General features: G+C 38.4%; 1 protein-coding gene across 1 annotated transcript in view; it reads right to left on the bottom strand.

Moving 5' to 3' along the window:
* The window catches only part of XKR6 (XK related 6), a gene marked incomplete at both ends in the record, with an annotated part of 203773 nt that overhangs the window by 6492 nt on the left and 170664 nt on the right, over positions 1 to 26617 (bottom strand). The window lies entirely within an intron of this gene.

Below are 26617 nucleotides of genomic sequence, written 5' to 3'. Positions count from 1 at the left end.
TCATGCATAAATTAAGAATGAAAAAATGTGCTGTGTATACGAATAAAAGGACAATTCCAGTTAGTTGACCAATGCCTCTTACTTCAGAAAATAAATGATTGCAGAAAGAATGAGAGTAATACATAAAAGCTTTCTTCAATGTACAACGTGAGGATTGGTACCCATTCAGCCACTCTTTTGGATTGTGTGGCCTTAATAAATGTAATGAAATTAATAAGCAGATAACTTGATTAGAGAACTGGGATACAGCAGCTGTGTCCCACTATCCCAGAGAACCAGCAGCAATCAGAGTGAAATAATAATAATAATAATAATAATAATAATAATAATAATAATAATAGTAATAATAGTAATAATAATAATAATAATAGAGTTGGAAGGGACCTTGGAATCTTCTAGTCCAACCCCTTGCTCAGGCAGGAAATCTATACCATTTCAGAAAAATGGTATAATTGTGGTATAAATGGACAGACATCCTGTTAAAAGCAAATTATTACATTCTTATTTTGATCTGTGAAAAGGATGGTTGTCCTTCATGTATGGTAAGATGGTTTTGGTGAAACTCAAAAATTTCATCCTGACTTGTACAGTAGCTGTAGTAATAGCAGCAAAACAAGGTCAACTCTGAATGAAGCAGGATGGCCTGGAAACCTTTTTTTCTCTCTAAAAGAATGAGAAAGAAGTGATTCAGGTTTGACACTAGGTGGCGATATGCTCTTATAATACAAAATTTGATATTTAGGTTGTAAACCTGCACCTTGGGTAAAAACAGGATTCTACTTTCCATTCCATTTTCACTTTACATTTTTTTTTAAAAAATGATTTCACTGTAAAGGTAACAGTGGGAGCAGGAGGAAATATCAGATGATTTTCCACTTCTGAGGGGTCCTTGGTACTCTCTGAGCTTGGTTGTTTTCTTGCAGACCTTTCATTACTGAAAGTAGGTTACATCAACAGTACTAGTCTATGCTAGCACTGATATTACCTAGTTTGGGTAATGAATCGTTTGCAAGAAAACAACTAAGCTCAGAGAGCACCAAGGACACCCTGAGCTACAATTTCCACTTCTTTTTACCCTCTGTGTAAAAAGCAATTGCTCCTAGACTGCACAGAAAAAAATATTTTTTTAAAAAAATTGAAATCCCCATTTCACCTTATGATCTTTGTGAATTAGAGTTGACATTATGATCATAATTTCATCACAGTGCATATTAGCTCTTCCATTAACCTCAGTGTCATCACTGAAGGCAAAGAAAGGCTATGACTTTAGGTTTTTTTCTTTTCTTTTTTATGCTTTATTGTGATTTATTTGCTTTATTGTTGCATCCCAAATAGTTAACTCTGTATCATTGGAGAAAACTAAGAACCAGGCTATTTACTAGCTTGCATTAGACCTCAAGAAGATACTACACCTAAATTGATTGCTAATAGATTTCTGATACAATTCAAAGTAACTTTAAAGTATTCATCGACTGGCATCAGTCTGTCAGATATGTGTATGTATATATATGTATATGTATATATGTCTATATATGTATGTATGTGTACATATGTATGTATGTATATTTGAAATCAGTAAAAAAAACAAACTCTGGGATATAAGAAAAAAATCTTTATTGCTGAGCTTTCGTCAATATATGTGTGTATGTATATGTGTATGTATATATGTGTGTGTATATATATATATATGTGTGTGTGTGTGTGTGTGTGTATGTGTATATGTATATGTATATATATGTATATGCAGTGTTTTTTTCTAAGAAAAAAGGTCCCAGAACTCTCATCTTGGCGGGTGCAGGAGGCGGGGGTGGGGGGTGGGGCGGTACTGCTGCAGTCATGGGTGTGAGGGGTGTTGGCGGCAGGCTACCCCCCTGGGGCCGGAGCCGACATGGCTGGTGCTGTGGGAGCAGCAGGGCCCGCTCTATATGGCGGGGCTGCGTGGGGCAGGCAGCGGAGGCGGTGCAGGCCAGGCGATGCAGGGCGGCCACTTAGGCGTGCAGAGCGAGGCAACGGTGGTGCAGGTCCAGCACTAGGTAGGCCACCAGTCTGGCTAACCTGGGTGAGCACAAGGAAGGAATGCACATGGACTCCGCAGAACCCATCTCCCACTCCTTGTCCTTTCTTACTTACCTAGTTAAGATGGTGTAGTTGGGCAGTAGGAAGGGATGCAAAGTTCCTGCCTACTTCCTTTCGCTGCAGACAACTTGCCAGTGCAACGTTTGCTAGCCAGGTCTTTTGAAGTGCTCAGCAGCAATTCCTATTGGCTTTCGAAAGCCAATAGAGGGAGTAGCATAGCTTGTGCAAAAGCTTGTCTTGTGTGTGTGTGTGTGTGTGTGTGTGTGTGTGTGTGTGTGTGTGTGTGTGCAAAAAAAGGTGCTGGAACGCTATTCTGAGCGTTCTATGAGAAAAAAAGCCCTGCTTTTATGTTTTAATCTTATGATTTTAAAAATATATTTTTTTCTATTGTAAGTTGCCCCAAACCTCGCCATGTGGATTGCATACAAATATTATATAATTGGTAAATAAAGGTAGAACATATGTTAAATATACATCAAATGATAATATGCTTCCCTACAAAGTCAATTCTTGCTCAATGACAGACCAAGGAGTTAACTTGGAAAGGCAAGAGGAAAATCTAGAAGAGATCTGTGCAACTTGTAGAAGGGAAAGGCCCACACTGATAAATTAAAAATCTTTGTGGTCTGCAAAGGAATGCTGGTGGGCTAATCAATGATTTGGTGACTAGAGGAGCATCTACAGTGTTGGAGCTCGTGGTCATGGTAAGCCATGGAGGCACTAGGCAACATGACTTTCAGGGCAGTGGTGGTGATTTTATTACTTTTTTTTTTAAAGTCTGTGCTCTGTCCAAGGGTGCTTGGCAGGCTGCATGTACAGGCCTGGTCTAGAATTTATTTTGGAGCATTCAACTATCTAGAGCAGGCATGTCAAACTCATTTTGTTTGAGGCAACTTCTTATAAAAGAATTGCCATTAATTTGTTTTAATAAAATAATTTAAATCAATTTTTCACTTGATTTCAAATTAAATGAATTATATTGGTTGACAATGAGATTTTTTTTAGTACAATTGCCAAATGCAATAAACTGGTTTTAGGTATATGTTACTGGGAGGAAAAAGCAATCCCTGCTGCATTATTGATCATAGAAAAGCATTTGCATGTATGCAGGTATCCTTAGGGTGCCATAGTTATGGATGAGAAATATTGGTTGCAAAGTTGGCATTTCTGGATGTAATACAGATATTTTGGACTTATTTTTGTTCCTTTGCATGTTTGATATTTTTAAAAAGGCATATGCTACTGACTACGCTTATGCACATATGTAACATCTTTTGCTAGAATACATGACCACTGCTTGTCCAAAATTTTAATATACAGATAATACCACCAGAAATTATTTTAGCCTTTTTAATAAATGCTGTTATTGATGTTAAGCTCACCAGGGAAAACATCATATGTTGTTATGTATATACTAGGTTAATTATTTAAAGACTAAAGTGCAACATAACTAGATTCTAAATAATCTATTTTTCAAAACACACAACAGTCCAAACAGTAAAAGCAAAGTCCAAATTAAGAATATTTCATTATTAAGAATTGTTTAATTTAAAGTGGTTTAGTTGTAATAGATGGTTATAGATTCAAAATAGTTTTCAAGTATACAAAAGATACTAGTTTTTCTAGAATCAGCTAAAATTAGACATATTACATTGAGAAAAATGTTTCTCATTTCTTTCCTGTTACCTTTATGAAATCATCATTATAGAGATGTTAACATAAGAAATAGATTATTTTGTTATCTAAGTTTACCTTCCAAAAGACAGAAGCAGATGAAAAATGTGAGGTTCTTTCCTGTTGACTTTTTTGAATTAGCTGTTTTAGATTCTAAAAGTTTAGTTCCTAAAGAAGTAACCCTATAAATAATGTTAATGTCCTCCTCTAGTGCAGGGTAGGCAACCTTGGCTCTTTTGTGACTCATGGACTTCAACTCCCAGAAATCCTGAGCCAGCCTGGCTCAGCTTGGAAACCTCTTCCTTTCCCCTCAGCATGGCTGGCTCAGGATTTCTGGGAGTTGAAGTCCACGAGTCATAAAAAAGAGCCAAGATTGCCTAGCCGTGCAATAGGCTTAGGAAAGCCAATAAGGGAGCTGTTTTTTTGTTTTTGTTTTACAAAAAAAAAGGTGCCAGAACGCCGTTCTGAGCGTTCTATGAGAAAAAAGCACGGTGTATATGTATATATGTGTATGTGTATGTGTATATGTATGTATGTGTATATATATGTATATGTATATAATAATAATAAACCTTTATTGTCAAAGTACAACATGTGTACATATAGCATGGAGGGTTTGTTGTCACTGTGTGACAACAAACCCTCCATGCTATATGTATATGTATATGTTAGGCTGAAACAGGAAATAAGATTTGTCCTGTGTTTGGGGCCTAGCAAGGTATTCTAAATACTTAACACATATCTCCCTTGCCTCTCAGCTAACAAAGTGAGAAAGAGCCAGTGGCCTAAAGGTTAGAACAATTACCTAAGGTGCAATCGGCCCAGGTTCGAATCTCAGAAGGGTATGGCTGACTGATGAGAACAAATAAGTTTGAAATGATCATATCAGTTTCCCTTTAATTCTTTTGTTAGCAATCCAAAAAAATTTACACACACACACACACACACACACACACATTTGTTTGCAGTTTTCTGGCCCAAGATTATCCAACTTCCTTTATGCCTAAGGCGGGACTAAAATTCACGGTCTTCTGATTTCTAGCCTGATGCCTTGGCCACTAGACCAACTGATTCTCATCCAATATCTTCCCCCTAAGAGAAACTTGATGTTTCCTCACTTTCATGAAATAAGGGAGACTGAGACCAGGAGCCTCCTCCATAATGGTGCTCCATTCTTGATCAGATTCTGAAAGTTGATAAAGACAAAGCTCTTTCATTGAACTTTCAGGGGCCTAGAAGATGTTGTTGCCTGTTGTATTACAATGATCTGGCTTTTATTTATGGTTTTAATTATTATTACTATTATTGTAGATGTTTTCATTTAATTACTTAATTATTAATTTATTGTGGATGTTTTATTGTATTGTTCTGTTGCTAAACACCAGGAGTTGTTCTGAAATATGGCCACATACAAGATTGAACAAGCAAGCAAGCAAAACATTGCCTTGATTATTTCGATGGGGGGAAGGGGGGGAGATTGTAGTTGATGGTTGTAGAAGAGTGCAAAATATTGGGGAAAAAAGGAGCAAAACTATATGCTAGTGGGTTTCTCAGCATGTAGTTGCAGCTCTCTTTGAAGTGCAAATGCTCCATAGTCACAGGTCTCTGTTACAGTAAATAGAAGACAATGAAAGCCAGATTTACACCTCTGAACAAATTCATTTGACTCTCTCTTGGTACAGCTGAAGTGTAAATCAGATTGGATAAAGATAATGATATTTGCAGAGCTGTCAACCACATTTGATGTCTTCAAGTGTTTGGGGCACCATGGTTGCCTGAACAGAAATAGGAAACAAGACCAATCTTCATTTTCTAGAGAAACTTTCTCCATAGTTAGGGAACAATTAATTGCCTGGAAATGTGATGTCAATCTCTAAAATGTAAATGTATTTTGAGACTTGATCAAAGAATCTTTGCAAGATAACAGCTATAGAAAGCAAAGTTTGCAATGAGCTAAAAGGCTGGGCCAGTCTGGATAGAGCAATAGAGAATAAATCTAGAGATGGTGAACTGCAAGCAGCATCTGAGTTAAAAAGCTGGATCAGGGATATCAGGAGACATATGGAGAAAGAAGGTGGAAGCCTGTGAACAGAACAAGTGGGCAGAGATGCTTGGAAGCCTTCAGTAAAAAAGCAAAGTCCTAATTTGACTCAGGAATGGGTATAGCAACATGAAGTCTGAAGGAATAAAGGGATGTCTGGAGGAGAACAGGAAGCACACTGGGAGAAAGACATAGCCATTTTAGTTTTACTACTCTTCAGCATTGGATGGTCCTCTATAAAGTGGAAGGAACTGTAATGTACTGGCCTTTTGTATATGTTGTAAGTGTTTGCTCTTGTTGCACAGCTTGCTAATTGCTTGCATTCAATTGCTAAGTGCTAGTTCATGTGTATGTTGTAATGGTTGCTAGCCGGCCCAGACTGGTTGTCTCCAGCCGGCTAAGTAGGTCTTTGGGCAGGAAACCTATGCTTCAAACCTATTGGTTGCTGCCTATCGGCCAACCATATAAATAGCTGTGCAGCAGCTCCCTTGTGGCTTCTGTTCTGTTTGACCTTCAATAAAGTATGTTGCTGTTTTGAACCTTCTGTCCTGCTCAATGCCTGCAAAGAACCAGCTACACAACAGGAACCATTGCACAAATTGGAAGTGGTCATGGCCCAAATATTTGTTTGGAAATTCACCATGTTTGTCAGGAGAAACACTAGATCAGACATGTCAAACACAAGGCCCGGGGGCCAGATCCGGCCCGTGAAGTGGTTTCATGCGGCCCGCGAAGCCATCCTGGAAACAGTGAGGGAACGGCCCCCACTGCCTTGGCCCTGGCCCAGAGACCCTCCTTCTGCCAGAGACCCTCAGATCTGTCTCACTCCTGCCCAGGCCCCCATAGGCACCCTTGATGCGAACGATGTAGAGCTGGCCATGCCCACCCGTAAGCCATATGCACTCTAGCCATGCCCACGCAGTAGGCCACGCCCACCCAGGCCATACCCACCAGGCCCCCTCAGGGCAACTGCAATGCTGATGCGGCCCTCAATGATATTGAGTTTGACACCCCTGCACTAGATGAATACATTTTCCAATAATATCTCACACAAAGTAAGAGTTACCTCTAAGTGTAGATAATAGCACCACTATAAAAAACAGAACTATGGTAAATATTCACTCATGATGTGATTCCCTGGAGTTTAATTACAATTAATGACAGAGCAGAGGGCCTGTCTCTACCTGAACCTAACCATGGCATCAGCATGCCCTGGCAACATTTTTTCCATGTTGCCATTATCTCATCTCCAGTCCATGAATGAGACAGAGTTAAGTCATCTTTAGCTGCCTCAGGATTGAAGCAGTCTCCTCTCTTATTCTGATATCCTCTAAGAGCAAAATTAAGGTTTTTGAAACCTGAAGTCAAATGATGGAAGTGATCTGAAACAAGCAAAAAGAGGTATGAGAGGAACTGGCAGTAGAAACAGCAAATTTCACATCGAGTTTTTTGCCAGCTGAAAGATGAATGGAGAATATTTTAATTAGAGAAAATATAGTTGTTAACCTTCTTGTGACTAAATGCAAGAATATCTTATTCCATCCCCAAGAATTTCTGTATAATGTTATTATCTGAATGAATTTCTAACACTTCTCTTTTGTCAGACTGAATGGGTTTTATTTTTTATTTTTTTATTTTAATTCCATTTATATCCCACCCTTCTCCGAAGACTCAGGGCGGCTTACAAGCTTAGCAGTGTTCTGTACCAGCCTGCTACCGGCCCTGCAGAAAAAGCAGGGACAACCCCTTTTACAAGAAGGCAAGAGGCTGGAATTACGCCTGCCAAATTTATTGTTACAAAAACAAATAGAACAAGACACAAACCAAGAAACAGGAGCTTTTCAAGCAGTTGCCTTCAGCAAACCAGCCCTCCCACGCATTCCCCCTTTTATACAGTTCAGGGCGTGGCTTCTCTCTGCCTCCTTCTGAGGAGCCCCATTGCCTTCCTCTGTTTACTCCTGATTGACTGCCTCCTGCGTCGGGTGTCCTTGAACAGGGCCAGCTGTGGGTCATCTTCATCCACGCTGTCAGGCTCACACAGCTGGGTCTGCGTCGTGACCAGGTGAGAGGGGCCTGGCTGAGGGCTCTCATCAAGCTGTCCAACCCCCTCAGCAAGCTCTTCAACACCCCCCTCCTCCTCCTCCTCTGAGCCGTCCGACCCAACTGCCGAACCCACAGGCTGACCCTGAATCACAACAAGCAGTAGCCTTCATTCTATGTATATGCCTGCTTATTAGGGCTTTCATACACCCCCAAGCGGCATTATTACAAAGTCAGCTTATTGCCCCCAACAATCTGGGTCCTCATTTTACCTACCTCGGAAGGATGGAAGGCTGAGTCAACCTTGAGCCTGGTGGGATGCGAACCTGCACTAATTGCAGGCAGCTGGTGTTACTTAAGGAGGCATTAGTCAACTTCTTTTCCAGCAATAATCAGAAGTGCCCTCATTTACATCTGGGCCAGCCCTGACATGGAAAACAGTTGGCAGAATGAGCTCAAACCCAAACTAGTTGTGTCCAGGTGATCAGAGCGGGCAAGAACAGAAAAATAAATCTTTATTTTTCATCTAAAGTAGTGTTTTTCTACTGTACAACTTCAAGAGGTGTGAACTTTAAACAATCCTGGCTGGGGATTTCTAAGAGTCCATATCTCTTAAAGTTGCTAAACTCAAGGGAAATACTGACCTAAAACACCTTTCATTGTTCACTTCCAATTACTTTAGTCATCATTTCCAAGTGTATAATCTCCAAAGTAATATTTTGTAAAATTAAATTTATGGTTGTGTCAATCATTCTGATGACAATTGATTAATTTGCATATTAAAAGTGGGATCTTTCTCACCAAGAGAAAAAGCAGATAGAAACTGCACACAGGGCAAATGTTTCTCTTTCCCCTTAACCCAGTAAACCCCAACTAATGCCAATTCCCTCTTTTCATAAATGTTACATTTGCTTGGGAAATAAAAATAAACCCGGACGGATATTTCCCTGGTTTCTACTTTCTATGCTTTTTCAGAGAAGTTTCTCTATGACTTCTCCATTAGAGTTCAGAAATCTTGAGCTAAATCCTGTACAAACCATGGAAACATTTCCCCATCATCAGTTTCTTAGTGACTACAGCACCTTTCAAACAAAAGTAGAAATATGGATTGTCAGAAAATGGAGCAAGGGTGAAAGGGCAAAAAAGATAAACACCTGACATTTCACATAGTTGTTCAAGTTTTGTAACTGCATACAGCACGGAAAGAGCTAGAGCAGAATGTTCTTTGTTTTGACTAGAAGTGGTATAGTCATCTTCTGCTTGAGGACTGTATCAACACATTCCCTTCTCCTCCTACTCCATGTGTTGTTCCCTTCTTTAGGATTTTTTTACGCAGTTTTTTTTCTGTCTCCATTTGCACTTGGATTAATTAATGGGTGATTAACTTGAGTTTAGCTAATGTGATTCTAAATGTTAGCTAACCTTGTTCCTCAGCAGTTTGCAATAAATGGCAAATGTTTGTGTCCCGGAACAAATGTTTGCAGAGTGTCTAGACTTGGCTTGACAAATGTAAGTGTAAACTCAAGTGGATTGGTTCACATTCAATGCAAGTGGCAAAACTGCACGAGAATTTCAAATAAGGTAGTAAGGAGAAAGAGAACTCTTGTCCAGTATGCAGGAAGCTAAATGCAATTCTGGCAAAACTGTATCAATGTTTCCAATTAATGTAGCTGCCCTTATTTACTGAAAGTGTGGCAACTAATCCTGAATTTCTCTGAGCATGTGTAAAATTCTTCTCCCTGTTCACAAGAGTCAAACTGGAATGCCTTTCTTAGATTTGAAAAGTTGATTGGGGAAATCAGTTAAGAAATATCAAACCAGCATTAGAAGGAAGTTGTAGTTGCTATACTTCTAGGCAAAAAGTTAACCTTGTTAGTAATAGGTGATTTCAAAGAGACTTAGCCACCTAGTAGTAGGAAGAGTTTCATCCCTCAACTCCAATATACTTTGGTTGGCTGATCAATTTATTTTATTTGTTAAAAAAGAGGAAAGTGTGTATAGGAACCTCTTTCTTAGTTATTTTAGTGATTATGGTGAATGACTTATTCTTGACTGCTGTGTATTTTAATTTTTGCATTATTATAATTGCTTTAATTTTTTTAAATTTTTTGCTTGCTTCCCAGAGTCACGTTGAGATGGGAAGACACAAAAATTACATATATGCATATGTACATACATAAATACCTGTCAAGATATTCCTTTTCAGGATAAACATTGTTATACAAAATACAGAAAGAGAGTAAAGAATAAAAAGCAAAAGAAATTAAAGCATGAGTTAAAAGAAAGGTAGCTAACTTTAGCTTTCTATCCTTGTTAACTATTCTTACTTTCATTACATCCCTAAATCATTTAATCTATTGCCCCTTTTCTTTAATTTTGTACTCAGTCCATCTTCATTCATCCTTCTTTCTTGACCTATTTCTTGTTTAACTACATCTCCATACCTCTTAATTTTAACTGCATTCAATCTGTTTTCATTTTTCCCCCCCTGACAAATTCATCTCTGATTCTCCTGTAATAAAGTAGGCAGAAGTACATTTCATATAGGAAGTCACTTTGGCTTCTGTTGACAAACTTTCATTCCTCATAATAAATAATGGGCCATACACTACCCACTACTGTTTAACCAGCAGTTGTACATCTTAAAACCTGTCCATCTCTTCCCTTTTTAAATAAATAGTCTATCCAGATATACAGGGTCATGTATTTGCATTAGTGTTTTACTATACATGTACATCTTGCAATAATTCAGTCTATTTTCCTTGTCTAACTTTGTCTATGGTACATTATTTTTTCAATCCATACTTCTTGTTGCATCACATACTCTATCTACTGTGCTATTTGCTACACATTGGTCAACCAGCAACATAGCACTGGCTATATAGAAAGGTGCAAATATGTTGATAGAATATCAGGATAGATAGATTTTCCTTATACATTTATTAAAAATACATTTAGGAAAATCACAAATACTTATCTTTCTCTCTGCTGAATCATCTGTTTAGTTCTCTGATGACTTTCTGCAACTAATTTTATTTTATTAGAATTGGAAGCTATCCTATTTCAGAACAATTCTAAACAGAAAAATATCTTTTTTACAATCTGGGATGGTATTATTTTCTTTTTGTGCTCTCTCATCTTGTTTTTACCTTAATGGAATAATTTCTGTTTTGCTCTATCTCTTTCATTCATTCAATTTAAGCTGCACTTAAAGGCCCATCCCACCTGGTCACTCCCATTAATTGGGTCTAATGTGGTCTAAGGAGTGGTTTTCAATAGCAAGGGAGTCAGTACTTTCACTGCTCCAAATAAGATATTAATCTTGCCAAATTGCTGTTCATAAGAATGACAAAATCAACCAAACAGCATTTTGGATATTTTATTTATGCTGCTCAGTTTGGATCTTTTGCCTTAAATTACCCTCCTTCTTTAATTTCTGTCTGACATCCTGCCTCCAAAACCATGAAAATCAGTCCCAACAACTACAAAGTCTGTTAGAGGTGCACTAAAAAAGAATCCATCTGTAGGATATGTAGATCAACTTCCATTTGAGCCAGGAAAAAAAAATACTACTGAATTTTTAAGACTGAAGGCTACTAGAGCCAGTTTTTTTGAAATCCACTAGAGGGCACTGGAATTATTTATTATCTTTCTTCTCCAAGTTCCCATGGTGGTTTCTACCAACAGGGATGGGAGTAATTGTAACCTCAGAGTTCATGTAACAAGCGCAGTGTATTGATAAATGGGTATACCAAGCCATAGAATACCCTGCCACAAAGTAGATCAACAGAAGATTTATTTTAGCCTTTGGTGCCACCAAAATGTCTTTACAGAAAGGGAAAAACCAGACCAACTTATCAAAAATAATGCCATAAAAAACAGAATAGAAACACAAGTTAAGATAGGCAAGAAAATGGTAAGTGAGCACCTGTCCAGCTTAGACGAGTTCAAACCATCAGGACCAGATTGATTACACCCCAAGGTTCTCAAGGAACTGGCAGATTTGATCTCAGAACCACTGAACTATATTTTTCAAAGATCCTGGAGCACTGGGGAACTACGAGAGGATTGGAAAGGAGCTGATGTAGTTCCCATCTTCAAAAAAGGAAAAAAAATGGATCCAGGAAATTACAGACCTATCAGCCTGACCTCAATACATGGGAAGATTCTGGAAAATATAATCAAACAACGAATCAGATAGCACCTGGAGGCAAACAAAGTCATTACTAAAAGCCAACATGGGTTTGTCAAAAACAGATCTTGCCAGACAAATCTTATTGCATTCTTTGACCAAGTGACAAAATTTGTGGATCAGAGGAATGCTGTGGATATAATTTACTTGGACTTCAGTAAGGCATTTCATAAAGTAGATCACAAACTACTACTTGATAAGATAGAAAAATGTGGGTTAGACAGCACCACCACTAGATGGATTCATAGCTGACTGACCGGCCGTACTCAGTGTTTGGTCCTCAATGGAACTGCATCTACATGGAGGGAAGTGTGTAGTGGGGTGCCCCAGGGCTCTGTTCTGGGCCTAGTGCTCTTCAATATCTTCATCAATGATTTGGACGAGGGGATAGATGGGGAACTCATCAAATTTTCAGGCAACACCAAGCTGGCAGGAATAGCCAACACAGACTTGAACACTGGGCGCTATCTAACAAAATGAAATTCAGTGGTGAAAAAAGTAAGGCTCTACATTTAGGCAAGAAAAACCAAATGTACAGGTATAGTATAGGGGGTACCCTGCTCAATAGTAGTAACTGAGAGAGATGTTGGAGTCCTAGTGGACAATCACTTAAATATGAGCCAGCAGTGTGCTGCAGCTGCCAAAAAAGCCAACACAGTGCTAGGCTGCATTAACAGAGGGATAGAATCAAGATCACGTGAAGTATTAATACCACTTTACAATGCCTTGGTAAGGCCACACCTGGAATACTGCATCCAGTTTTGGTCACCACGATGTAAAAAAGATGTTGAGACTCTAGAAAGAGTACAGAGAAAAGCAACAAAGATGATTAGGGGACTGGAGGCTAAAACATATAAGGAATGGCTGCTGGAATTGGGTATGTCTAGTTTAATGAAGAGAAGGAATAGGGGTGACATGATAGCAGTGTTCCAATATTTCAGGGGCTGCCACAAAGGAGAGGGAGTCAAGCTATTCTCCAAAGCGCCCGAAGGCAGGACAAGAAGCAACGGATGGAAACTAATCAAGGAGAGAAGCAACCTAGAACTAAGGAGAAACTTCCTGACAGTTAGAACAATGAACCAGTGGAACAACCTGCCTCCAGAAGCTGTGAATGCTCCAGCACTGGAAGTTTTTAAGAAGAGACTGGACAGCCATTTGTCTGAAATGGTATAGGGTTTCCTGCCTGAGCAGGGGATTGGACTAGATGAGCTCCAAGGTCCCTTCCAACTTTACTATTATGATTATGATTATGAACATTATCCTATCCTCAGAATATATGAGCAAACTCCCATATAAACCTCAAATATATGTATTATGTCGTGGGCTCTGATGAGCAGGAACGAGAACACGCAGAGGAGTACAGACAAACACATACTTTATTTAAGCAGAAACTGTACTGAGAGATTGGAGTCACCCTGCCTCAATATATAGCCAGGCCCTATGATGTTAACCAATTGGATTGAAGCTATACTTGCCGCCCAAAGTTGACCAATAGCAAGACTGGAGACGTCCTGTCTCAGTTGCTGGAGAACCGTTAGTTCTCCAGCAACACGTGGTGATATTCCAAAAGCCCAGTACATAACAATATGTATCCTGGCAATCTAGAGGAATGCAATTTTGGGACCACATCACTTTCTACTGCATAGAGTTTCCTGGATCATGAGGTTCTTCTCAGAAATCCTTTCTTTGGAGGGATGCATTTTTCTAGTAGCAGCCCCTTCTCACTGGGATGCAGACTGCAGAGAATTTGGTTGTGTAATTTACTCAAATTACATATCTCATTCTATGTGCAAACCAGAATGCAGTGATAATACATTCCTGTATTTTAAAATGCATACAAAATGCATTATATTGAGGACAAACTGTGAGCAAGAAATATATAAATTAGGAAAATTAAGCACAAAAATGCCTAGTAGGGAAAAGTGCCTGCATAAATGTTCATATTAATGCTACATGGACATTTAAAGCCTCATAAACTAAAATAGTTATAAGATGAAATAAATAATGTTAAAAAAAAGAAGTAAAGCAAAATCAAAACTGACAAATTTGGCTATTCATACTAGAGAAGCACATTTGCTGCTAATTTTATAATCTTTCCATTATCAGGTTAAGACTTTTTTAAAATTTCTCAAGCAAATTTTGAACTCATTTTTAAAACTGTAGTTAAATTTAAAATCATTCTTAGTGATTTTCTGATGTGATAAAAAGATACACTTTTTCAGTGTCAGTAAAACACTGATTTGAGTTTATTTATTTATTTATTTATTTATTTATTTATTTATTTATTTATTTATTTATTTATTTATTTATTTTATTAGATTTGTGTGCCACCCATCCTGTCTAGAGGCGACTTTGAGCAGCTTACAAACATTAAAACCTAGTAAACTTTAAAACAATAAATAACAATAATAATGATAATTTACAATTAAAAGTTGTTTAAAACTATAACTCAGGTAAAGACAAGCACTTTTTTCGCATATCATTTCCTGCCCAAACCAAAAAACCCCAAAACATTTCATTTCTTAACATGATACCCCAATTCATATGCTAAGATAACAGAAAAGGGAAGGGACCTTGGAGGTCTTCTAGTCCAACCTCCTACACTCAACATGTAATCCTCAATAGAATTACAGGGAACCATGCAGTGGGATGCCACAAGGTTTTGTCTTAGTCCCAGTCCTCTTCAACATCTTCTTAAATGATTTAGATGAAGAGATAGAAAACTAAGTTATCAAATTTGCAGACAACACGAAGCTGGGGAGAATAGAAGATAAGCTCAAGATACAGAAGGATTTTGGCAGACTTGAACACTGGGCCGTGTTCACCAAAATGCAATTCAATAGGGAGAAAAGGAAGGTTTCACTCAGGCAAGAAAAACCAAATGTACAGGTATAGAATAAGTGGTACTTGGCTCAACAGTAGAAGATGAGAAAGGGATCTAAGAGTCCTGGGAAATGTCTAATCTAACAGGGGTGACATGCTAGCAGTCTTCCAATATTTGAGGGGCTGTCACAGAGAAGAGGGGGTCAACCTAATCTCCAAAGCACTTCAGGGTACGACAAAAAGTAATAGATAGAAGTCTAACAAAGAGAAATAATTAAGGAGTAATTTCCTGTCATTGAGAACAATTAATCAATGGAACTGCTTGCCTCCAGAAGTTGTGGGTGCTCCATCACTGCAGGTTTTTAAGAAGAGATTGGACAGCCATTTGTCCAATCGTATAAGGTCTCCCACTTAAGCGGGGAAAGACCTCCAAGGGCCTTTTATCTCTGTATTCTGATGTCAATATTCAGAAACCACACTGACTATTCTTATCCCCATAGGGAAACAGTAAAAATGTAAATATATAAATAATAAACAAATTATAGGAGCAAAAGAGAATGAGAGAGAAAGGAACATTTGGGTAATGCTACATGAAATGTCTATGGGAAACAGAAATCATATTCATATAGAATTCATTGAAGATTTGTGTGGATGTTGTTTAGGTGTAGTCATATATGCAAAAAATATTGGGCAATCCATGTAAAAATAAGTAAACATAATCTATGATGTCATACTCACTAAGGGATATCTGAGAGGCTACCCAAGAAAAACCAACTGTTGTTTTTTTTATTAATGTTCAGTGGTATCATATTTACAGCTTTTAAAGTTCAGAGTTGGAGAACATAATGTGGGGGAGGTTCAGGGAACAATTTGATCCCTGTGAATGTTTTAGGCCCCAGAGAGTTTTGTATTAGAGTCAGCCAGTCTTTTTGCAGGAAAAGAGATGTTCAGTGCATTCAGAAACATAAGGGAGGAGAATGACAGACTTTAGAAAGAGGAGAAGCAACTGTGAAATTTCAACCAAATCAGAGTGAGAAAACAGAAGAGCAAGCAGATACTGAGGAGTTTTTGCAAGGGAGCTGGTTTGTTTTGGAGTAATATGGAGAATTTGGGAGAAGGTGAACATTCTATTATAGTTTAAAATCTTAAAGATAAAATGTTATAAAAATGAGATATTGAAAGCAAAAATATAAATTATTCCAGTGAGTTGGCTCATTAAGAAGCAAAAGAGAGATCGGAAACAGAGGCAGGTGCAATACTGGCAACTTAGAAAAAGATGGCATAAAATTGGTAGCCAAGTATGTAAGGAGAGAGGCAGCTAAAAATTAGCAATGGATTTTTTTAATAAGAAATAAGAAAAGGAAAAATAAGATTTGTGGCGGGGAGATACGTTACAATTAAGAATCAAGGATGCTGTTGGTGTGCTGCTTGACGAAGATGAAGAAGTAAAATTGGAGAGGGGGAGGAGTGGGGAAGATGGAACTGATTTGTCTGTCTGTCTTCTTTCAGAAAAGGGAAGAAAACACTTTGTAACACAAGGAGGAATGGGAAAAAATACAGCTTAGTGTAGGTTTACTTTATTATCTTACATTAATTCAAGCCTCAAGGGCCTAATAAATTATCTCCAGAATAGTAAAAGAACTGACAGGCATAATCTCAGAGTAGCCGACAACAATTTTTAAAAAGCACAGGAAACTAGTAAGGTGATGAAGACTGGAGAAGGGCCAACATAATCCCAATATTTAAAAAGGAAAAAAGAGGGCTAATCTTAGAAACTACAGACTCATTAGAATCTAATTCATCTATTACATTAACATATCTGCTATGCAAGGTTCTAGACTAGATTGTCTAGCATTAAGTTTGTAACTAAGGCAGAATATAGGCAATTAGCCCGAGCCTGCAAAGATGAAAGCTAAGGCTCAAAATGAACTAAGGCTTGTGACAAAAGTCAGAAATAACAACAACAAAAAAGCTTCTTTCAATATGTAAAAAACAAGAAAAATATTAAGGAAATGATTGGTCCATTAGTGGGAGAAAGTGGCAAGAAGGTGACAAACAAGAGGGAGAAAGCAGAACTACATAACTTTTTTTTTTTGCATCTGTCTTTATACAAAGGGAAAAAACAGTCCAACCTATCAAAAACAGTACCATAAAAAACAGAATAGAAATAAAATAGGCAAGAAAATGGTAAGAGATCACCTGTCCACCCTAGACAAGTTCAAATTACCAGGACCAGAGGGATTATACCACGAGGTTCTCAAGGAACTGGCAGACGTGATCTCAGAACCACTGAACTATATCTTTCAAAGATTCTGGAGCACTGGGGAACTACCAGACGACTGGAAAAGAGCTGATGTAGTTCCCATCTTCAAAAAAGGGGGGAAAAATAGGTCCTCAACGGAATTGCATCTACATGGAGCGAAGTGTGTATGGGGTGCCCCAAGGCTCTGTTCTGGGCCCAGTGCTCTTCATTATCTTCATCAAGGATTTGGATGAGGGGATAGATAGGGAACTCATCAAATTTGCAGATGACACCAACCTGGCAGGAAGAGCCAACACCTCAGAAGATAGGCTTAAGATACAGAAGTATCTTGACAGATTTGAACATTGGGCACTATGTAACAAAATAAAACTTAATGGTGAAAAAAGTAAGTTTCTACATTTAGGCAAGAAAAACCAAATGCACAAATACAGTGTAGGTGGTATCTTGCTCAATAGTAGTAACTGTGAGAGGGATCTCGGAGTCCTAGTGGAAAATCACTTAAATATCAGCCAGCAGTGTGCTGCAGCTGCCAACAAAGCCAACACAGTGCTAAGCTGCATTAACAGAGGGATAGAATCAAGATCACATGAAGTGTTAATACCACTTTACAATGTCTTAGTAAGGCCACACTTGGAATACTGCATCCAGTTTTGGTCACCATAATATAAAAAAGATGCTGAGACTCTATAAGAGTAACAAAGATGATGATGGTGATGATAATAATAATAATAAAGTTGGAAGGGACCTTGGAGCTCATCTAGTCCAACCCCCTGCTCAGGCAGGAAACCCTATACCATTTCAGACAAATGGCTGTCCAGTCTCTTCTTAAAAACTTCCAGTGTTGAAGTATTCACCGCTTCTGGAGACAGGTTGTTCCACTGGTTCATTGTTCTAACTGTCACGAAGTTTCTCCTTAGTTCTAGGTTGTTTCTCTCCTTGACTAATTTCCATCCATTGCTTCTTGTGCTGGCTTCAGGTGTTTTGGACAATAGCTTGACTCCCTCTCCTTTGTGGCAGCCCCTGAGATATTGGAACACTGCTATCATGTCACCCCTCGCCCTTCTCTTCTTTAAACTAGACATACCCAATGCCAGCAGCCATTCCTTATATGTTTTAGCCTCCAGTCCGCTAATCATCTTTGTTGCTCTTCTATGTATTCTTTCTAGAGTCTCAACATCTTTTTTACATCGTGGTGACCAAATCTGGATGCAGTATTCTAAGTGTGGCCTTACCAAGGCATTGTAAGGGGACTTCCCGTTTGCCATCGCAGCACTGGCAGACGCATGGAGGCGAGCTCCTTCTCCAGTGTCTGGTTTTATCCCACTGGGGGACCCTGGAAGGAGTCAAAAGTTGCCCTGTAGGGGCAACAAGCAAGAAGAGGACTTCCGCTTGATCGTGGAAGGGTGGCAGCCTTTCCGCTCGATCCGGGGCAGCTCTTCAAACCGACGGGAAAAAGATTGGTCATAGCAATATGGCTCATCACTTAGCTGCTGACAGCCAAAGTCAAACTTACTACCAAGCACATTGAAAGCAACGTGGATGAAGCTGGGTGAGATCTTATCTTCTCTTTACCCTAAGTACTTTCATGTAAAAGCTTTTTGAAGTATCTTCCCCATGTGAGGTGAGAGGGAAGGGAATTTCTGTCCCACTCTCTATGAATAGCGGTGTCTGACTACCCAGGGGAATCAAGCATCAAAAAGAACAATTTTAATCTAAATTGGATTTATATGCTTTTGAAACTCGGGGACCAAAAAGTATCCTATTTTTACTGGAGACTCTTGTTATTATCTGCAAAAAAGAAATAAAATTGGAAAAAAGAACCTAGAAAAATTCAGGACTTAAAAAACCTTAAATGGTACCAGTGACATCTTGTGGTGAAGCTTGGTATGGCAATTTGTTATTTCCTAAAAAGAGACTTGGCTCACAGCCCAGATCTAGATAAGACTTTCCTGACCTTGGCACTATCTGTGAGAGATTCAACTGTAAGAGAACAGCTGGACAGTGAAATTGAACTGTGAATGTAAACCCTTACTGACTTTTGCTTAACAAACAATTTTTTACTAGAAATATTGTTTAGAAATACACAAAAGAGATGGATGAAGACCAGGAAAAAAATCCATTCCATGCTAAAAGCAATACATGAAACTATCCTTTCAACTTGTGATAAAATGCGACCTAAAATAAAAGACCAAGACGCCAGCTTAGATGCACAAAGCCAGATTTTGATTGCAACTAAAGAACCAACAATGCAGAAGACAACAGAAGAAGTGGAACAACCAAATATTAAGACAGAGGATTCAGTTGACCAACAAGTACAGCTGATGGATAATTCAGACAAGGAAGAGACAATACTGAAAATGGAAATGACTTTCTATACAAACCAGAAGAAATTTAAGAAAGAAGAAGTACAGACTGAATTGAAGACAAATATACTGGAGCAAATATGGGGGATTGGAATAACAGGGCGACAATCTAATGAACACAAATGGGCCAGTCCTTCCAGAAAACTGGCAATCAAATGGTCTCTTTTAATTCAACTAACATATATAAGAATGGAGATTTATTTGATGATTTAAAAGTCCTGATATGGGAGCCTAGTTGGCAAAGGAAGAAAGCTAGAATAAGATTGAAAAAAAATAGGGTTTTGATTTATTAGAGGGGATTTTATATTGTCAATTAGAGGGTTAAAGGGAGATGTTGAGATAAGGGGAATTTTGGTTATTAGATTAGAAATAGTTGGAAATCAGTGGAAAATAAGGATTTGATTTGTTTAATATTGAAAAATTAGATTTAAAATGGAAATGAAAATTAATTATCAGGAATATGTTTGATTTATTGATTAACCCAGGCAATATATATATATATATATATATATATATATATATATATATATATATATATATATATATATATATATATATATATATATATATATATATATATATATATATATATATATATATATATATATATATATATATATATATATATATATATAATGGTTTTGATCTATCAAAGGGGATATTCTATTATTAAGTAGATGATTTAATATAATATGGTGGGAAATAGAAAATATTTAGGAAATAGAACAAGATTACATTTAAATAGGTAAAATGTGTATTTTGGACTTTATAGTTTTATAGATATTATAGTTTGTTATGAAGTGAGATAAGGGAAATTTTGGTTACCCAAAGTTTGAAAATTATGGATATTAAAGGTTAAATTGGAATATTGATGAGAAATTAAAATTAGGTAAAAATTAATAACAGGATATGGATTGTTTATGAAGACTAATTAAGATATGTATAAGCTAAAAATGTATAGATAAATGTAATAATGATGTTTTCATTGAGTTGATACAATTAGAAATGTACTAGCTTGATATGAGATAGTAAATGTTAAGGGAAAAAGAGAAGAAATATTTGAGGATGTAACCTGAGATTTGTACTAAAGATTTTGTTATTGAACTATTGACTGACCCAGCCACCATGTTGCTTTTTAAATAGTCAAATGGAAAATTGGAAAACCAATAAAACATTACAAAAAAAGAGAAAGAAATAATGGATGGAAACTAAACAAAGAGAGAAGCAACCCAGAACTAAGGAGAACTTTCCTGACAGTTAGAACAATTAATCAGTGGAACAACTTGCCTCTAGAAATTGTGGGTGCTTCAACACTGGAAATTTTAAAGAAGAGATTGGTCAACTATTTCTCTGAAATGGTATAGGGTTTTCTGTCTGAGCAGGTTAGACTAGAAGACCTCCAAGATCCCTTCCAACTTTGTTATTTTTCTTGATGGGTGGGTGAGACTATAGCTTCCTTCTAACTTCCATCACTGCTTACAGCAAGTAATGGTACAAGCCAGAGATGATGGGAGCTGTAATCCAATGTGCCTGGTAAATCCAGGCTGAGGAAGTCTGTATTGTTGAAAATTAGCTGCTGAAGAGGGAGGAACTGTACAGGTAGTCCTTGACTTATGACTGATTGCTTAGTGGCAAAAAATACCCATTGGGTAAAATGGATTTGCTTAATGATCACAGCATTCATTTAACAACCATGGCACTCACTTAATGATCATGGTGTTCACTTAATGCCTCAATTTACAGCTGCAGTAATTTAATGATGTAATTCTGGACTCAGTTATGGTTGTAAGTTGAATACTATAGGTATCCTTATAGCAAGCCTGGAATGGAGTATCACTGAAATTCTAGAAATCAAATCAAATCAAATGGGCAGACAAGTATTTCAGAACTGTATATGACCAGATCAGCTAATTGGTTTGCTCACTTTACCACAATATCATAGAAAGCCTTTAAATTAAATGTTTATAATGTATTTATATCTCTGCAGGTGTTTGCCTATGATCACTGCTTCTGGTCTATGGATGAAACTAACAAAGAAAAATATGCAGGTATCATTGTAATGGTGAAGAACTCTGATGGGAGGAAAATGACTTTAGCAATCATTTCTCAAAGAATTAGAAGATTTAAAGGTTGTCTCCAGAACTTAAGAGAGCTTCCTCATTGTGAACACATTTCTAGAAAAAGAAAATAAATTTCAAGACCAGCATCAGATTCCCCTCTCTTCCCCAAAAGACCCTAAAGAGCTGTCATTGTGATTTCCCTCTACTATAGAGCATAGCATTTAGAAGACACCAAGTCACTTTTGCATTATTATCATACAAAGGAGAACAAAAGCAAGGAACAATCCAAACAAAACAAAAGAAGATGTAGATTACGTTTTTGGGAGGACAGATTGGGATCAGATGTTACTGTTACATTCAGACAGCATGTTGAACCCTAAATTAAAGTTAACAAAGCACGTTTACAATATCTCATGCCTAAAAAATATATCATGATTTAACATCATGATCTGGATTCCGATAACATGCTGAACAACCTGCCCCCAAAAGTTGTGAATGCTCCAACACTGGAAGTTTTTAGGAAGAGACTGGACAACAATTTGTCTGAAATGGTATAGGGTTTCCTGCCTGAGCAGGGGATTGGACTAGATGACCTCCAAATTCCTTTTTTATTTTTTATTTTTATTATTGCACCACCAAATGAAAATGAATAGGTAGTGTGATGCAATAATTAAAAAGGTTAGTGAAATCTTTGGCTGCATTAACGAAAGTACTGCATTCAGATTAAACAAAATAATTTCTCCATTGTACTCTATGATAAAGGGACGCAGTGGCTCAGTGGGTTAGGACGCTGAACTTGTCGATCGGAAGGTCGGCAGTTTGGCGGGTCGAATCCCGAGTGCCACGTAGCAGAGTGAGCGCCTGTTACTCGTCCCAGCTTCTGCCAACCTAGCAGTTCGAAAGCACGTAAAAATGCAAGTAGAAAAATAGGGACCACTACGGTGGGAAGGTAACAGCGTTCCGTGCGCCTTTGGCGTCTAGTCATGCCGGCCACATGACCACGGAGACGTCCTCGGACAAGCGCTGGCTCTTTGGCTTTGAAACGGAGATGAGCACCGGCCCCTAGAGTTGGAAACGACTAGCACGGATGTGCGGGGGAACCTTTACCTTTTTACTCTATGATACTTCGACCATCCTTGCACTGCTGTATCTAGTTCTAGTTCTGCTACTGCACTCTGAAAGATGTATAGGGATATGGAGCAGGAGAGCTACCAAAATAATAAGTTATCTAGCAGTATGAGAACAGTTAAGAGAGTGGGGCAAGTTTAGCTTCTAAAAGAGAAAATTAAAGGATAGTGTGATAGCTCTCTACTAAAATTGACATAGTGTCAACTTACCTCTAACCCTCCAAAGGGGTTGGACCTGCCCTATTGAAACCAAGAATGAGACAAGGCTTTGTCTGAAATGGTTTAAGGTTTCCTGCCTGAGCAGTGGGTTGGACTAGAAAGCCTCTGACTCTGTTATTCTGAAATTAAAAATAAGGAGATCTTAGCTGAATATTCAGAGGAATTTCTGGTTAATATGAACTATCACAACAGAAGAGTCTTCCTAAAGCAATAATGGATTCTCCCTTACTTGAAGTTTTCAGTAGGGATAGAAGAACAACCATTGTCTTTGCTTTAGTGGATTTCAGCCGTGTGCAGGAGGTGAATCAGATGACCTATTAGTCCATTCCAATCCATACACTCTGTATTATTAAGAAGATTCTACAGATGAAGGAAATCACAGAAATCCTGCCCTTTGAATGATAAATGAATTCAGGCAACCCAAACTAACTCCGCTAAGCTTGACAACATGTTTCCTGGTAGTCTGAGTCCATCCAGAATGTATGATATTTGAGCTTTTCTATTGGCCTGAAAGGCAAGTTGGTTGAAAAGTTAAACATAAAGAAGAAAGTGGAAGGGCCCTAGAATCAGCTATATAGCCCAGTAATCCCAAGAAGTTCCTGTTTGGCAAATTAGTCAGTTTATTCTTAACTAAGCCATGATGTATTTGAAACAGCTGCAAGGTTAACAGTTTTGGGGAAAGAGGGACTCTGTACCTCTGGACACATTTACTTGAGCCATTTCTCAGTTAGGAGGTCTTTAAGGGAAAAGATGATTTGACAAATTCTCTTTTCTGAGAATTGCTTCCTGTTATTTTCACACTTGTTCAGTGGCATGTAGATGGTTGTGTTTTTCTGAGAGGTTAACAATGGAGTTTAGTGGCCCTAATGTGAAAATTAAGAATGGTGTGAGAAACAAATATTTTCTATTTGCATGGAGATAGATTTGTTTGTTTTTAATGGTAGCATTCAAAGAGAGAGCAGACTTCTGCTTCCCAAAGTGACTGAATTCCCAAGAAGGCTTTCTGGGAATTCTAAACTGGCTTTCTGACCGTTTCTCAAAGGAGGGGGAGGATGGGTTATCTGCTTTAGAGGTTGCAGTGATCGAGCAAGAAAACAGGGTTGTACACTTGCTGTCCTTTTTAAACAGAGGAACGGGGTTTTCGAACAAGAAATTATTTCTGTGATTGTATTCCTCCCTATGGCATTAAAATTAATTCTGCCCTAGGTACAAAAATAACTGTCAGGGAAGTAACTGTGTGAAATCTGGACAGTGCAGCTTGAGATAGCTGCTATTTTTAGTTCAGGAGCACTGCATCTCTTAGCAAGAGGCCATCTTCTTTCTACACTCAGCTAGAGCAGTGCACACTGGCATCAAAGACCATCATTTCTAGAGAGGCAAAAAGGGTTCCTTCTTCCCCATCTCCTTTTTTTCTGGCTGTATTTTAGAAAATGGCTGCATGGAGGGAGGAGGAGATGAGATGATGTCTACATGTTCGAGTAGAATTTGTTTTTGCAACCCTTGTAGCTTGAAGGATTAGAGCTTGGTGCAAACATACCAGCACATTTAAAGACTGATTGAAACTTGGAAATGATGTCTTGGTGCTGTGTATGTATATAGTGCAGAGAGAGAGACAATGCATTCATCTTTGAAGAGGCTGAAATAATCCTATGCCCCAAGCTCTTCTTTTTTATTGTTTCCCACAATACTGTAGAGGAGAGTGCTGCTAAATCTGTAATGAATGTTTTTTGACCATCTTGACATAGGCCAAAACCTCCTGCCCTCCATTGTTATTATTAATACTATGTATCAGGTAAAGACAAAGAGTATGAAACTTTGCTGCTAATTCTCTCTCTCTTCTCTCAAACACACACACACTCTCACGCGCACACACACACAATTCTTTATCTCTCTCCCATCTAGGCCACCCTGAACAGTAACGCTCAGCAGCAGTACTGAGAATGGGCCTGAAATAGAGGTCCAGGGCCTTGATTTTAGCCCTAGCTCTACTGCTGCCACTCAAAAAGGCTACCTTATGCCATTCCCCAAGGTGCATAAGCTTTGGGGAATGGCCCAATTGCCCCCATGGTCTAGTGCTCCACAGGATCTGCCATGCATCACTTACTTTCCAGTGGTGTTCTCTTTCTGTTTACAGCCTACCTGAGGCTGCTCTGGGTCTCATGATGCCATCTTTGTCAAGCAGCTTTAAAAAATGCTCTTCCGTAGCCTTTGAAAATTGTGTGAGAGAACGCCCCATTCTCACATGTTTTTTGGAGGCTCCAGAGGCTGCATGGGGGCATGCCCTCTCATGTGAGTTCTGGAGGGTCCAGAGGCTGAAGAAGAACACACCTCATTGGTGTGCAGCCTCTGCAGCCTCCAGGAATCACATGAGAATGAGGCATACTTTCTAGAATAGTAATGTTGGTGTAAATGCAAGGTGGTCACCCAAAACATCGTGGCATGTCAGCTTTGACATGCATGTCATAGGTTCATCTTCACTGTTCTAAAACATGACCCTGCCATAGAGAAATGTCATCTGCAAGCAGCCATTCAGTAACAGTATGTGTTCCAGGATCTCCCATCTTGATCTACAATGATGAAGGAGAATTTGTTAGGATTGTGATTACAAGTTGTTTGGGCCTTATAATCAAAACTTTAACCTGGACCAATGTAAAGGGTAGCCTTGGAAATAAGGAAGGAATAAGCAAAATGTTAAGGGAGACTTTGAGGAAAGATTACATAGTCCTGGGAGGAAAGCATGAGAAAAAAATATCAAATAAATCCCATGTTGATTTTTTTTAGTATAAGATGGGAAGATAAACTTGGACAGGTTTTCAAGATCATATTATCCTACCCTACAGTAATAGCTCTCTTCTGGGATCTCTGCTGTGTCTGTTTCTTAATCTTGCCTATCTTGGTTGCTAATATTATAGTCAACAACAACTTGACGGCACCTAATCAATCAATCGATACTTCAATAAATATGTAATATGTGTATAGTCCGCTCTCTCATTCAAAATCAACCACATTTGTTCTGACAGATACATTCTTGCATGGAAAAGAGAGAGAATATACAACTCTAGGGTTATATTAGAAGACTTCCAAGGTCCCTTCCAACCTTATTATTATTCTATGTTCTGTTGATTGTTTGGGATCCGCAATGGCTTTCTTTTCTTTTGATCACAGTACTTCCCTGGATCATCTCCATGAATTGAAATTCAGTGACTGTAATATAATGGTTCCAATCTTACTTGTCAGGATAGTCTCAATAAGTAGTAATAGCTGACTATACCTCTATAAGGTTCTAGGTGTGCTGTGAGGACTATTTTGTTCATGGAGCTATATGGAACATCCATGAAACCTCTGGGGATGGTCATCTGGGGTTTTAGAGTTGGTGTCACCAATATGAAATTGACACTTATCTCTACTTTTGTGTCACATTTGAATTGGGAGAGGCTGTGCATATTCCCAGCTGCTTGGATGCAATGATGGAATTGTTGTTGTTGTTAGCTGTGACGTCGTGTCCGACCCATCACGACCCCATGGACAACATTCCTCCAGGCCTTCCTTTCCTCTACCATCTTCTGGAGTCCATTTAAGCTCACGCCAACTGCTTCAGTGACTCCATCCAGTCACCTCATTCTCTGTCGTCCCCTTCTTCTATTGCCCTCAATCTTTCCCACCATTAGGCTCTTGTCCAGCGAGTCCTTCCTTCTCATTAGGTGGCCAAAGTATTTGAATTTCAGCTTCAGGATCTGGC

The sequence above is a fragment of the Vipera berus genome (genome assembly GCF_964194415.1).
Source record: "Vipera berus genome assembly, chromosome: 1".
Classification (NCBI taxonomy): Eukaryota; Metazoa; Chordata; class Lepidosauria; order Squamata; family Viperidae; genus Vipera; species Vipera berus.
This window is presented reverse-complemented; position numbering and strand designations above follow the sequence as displayed.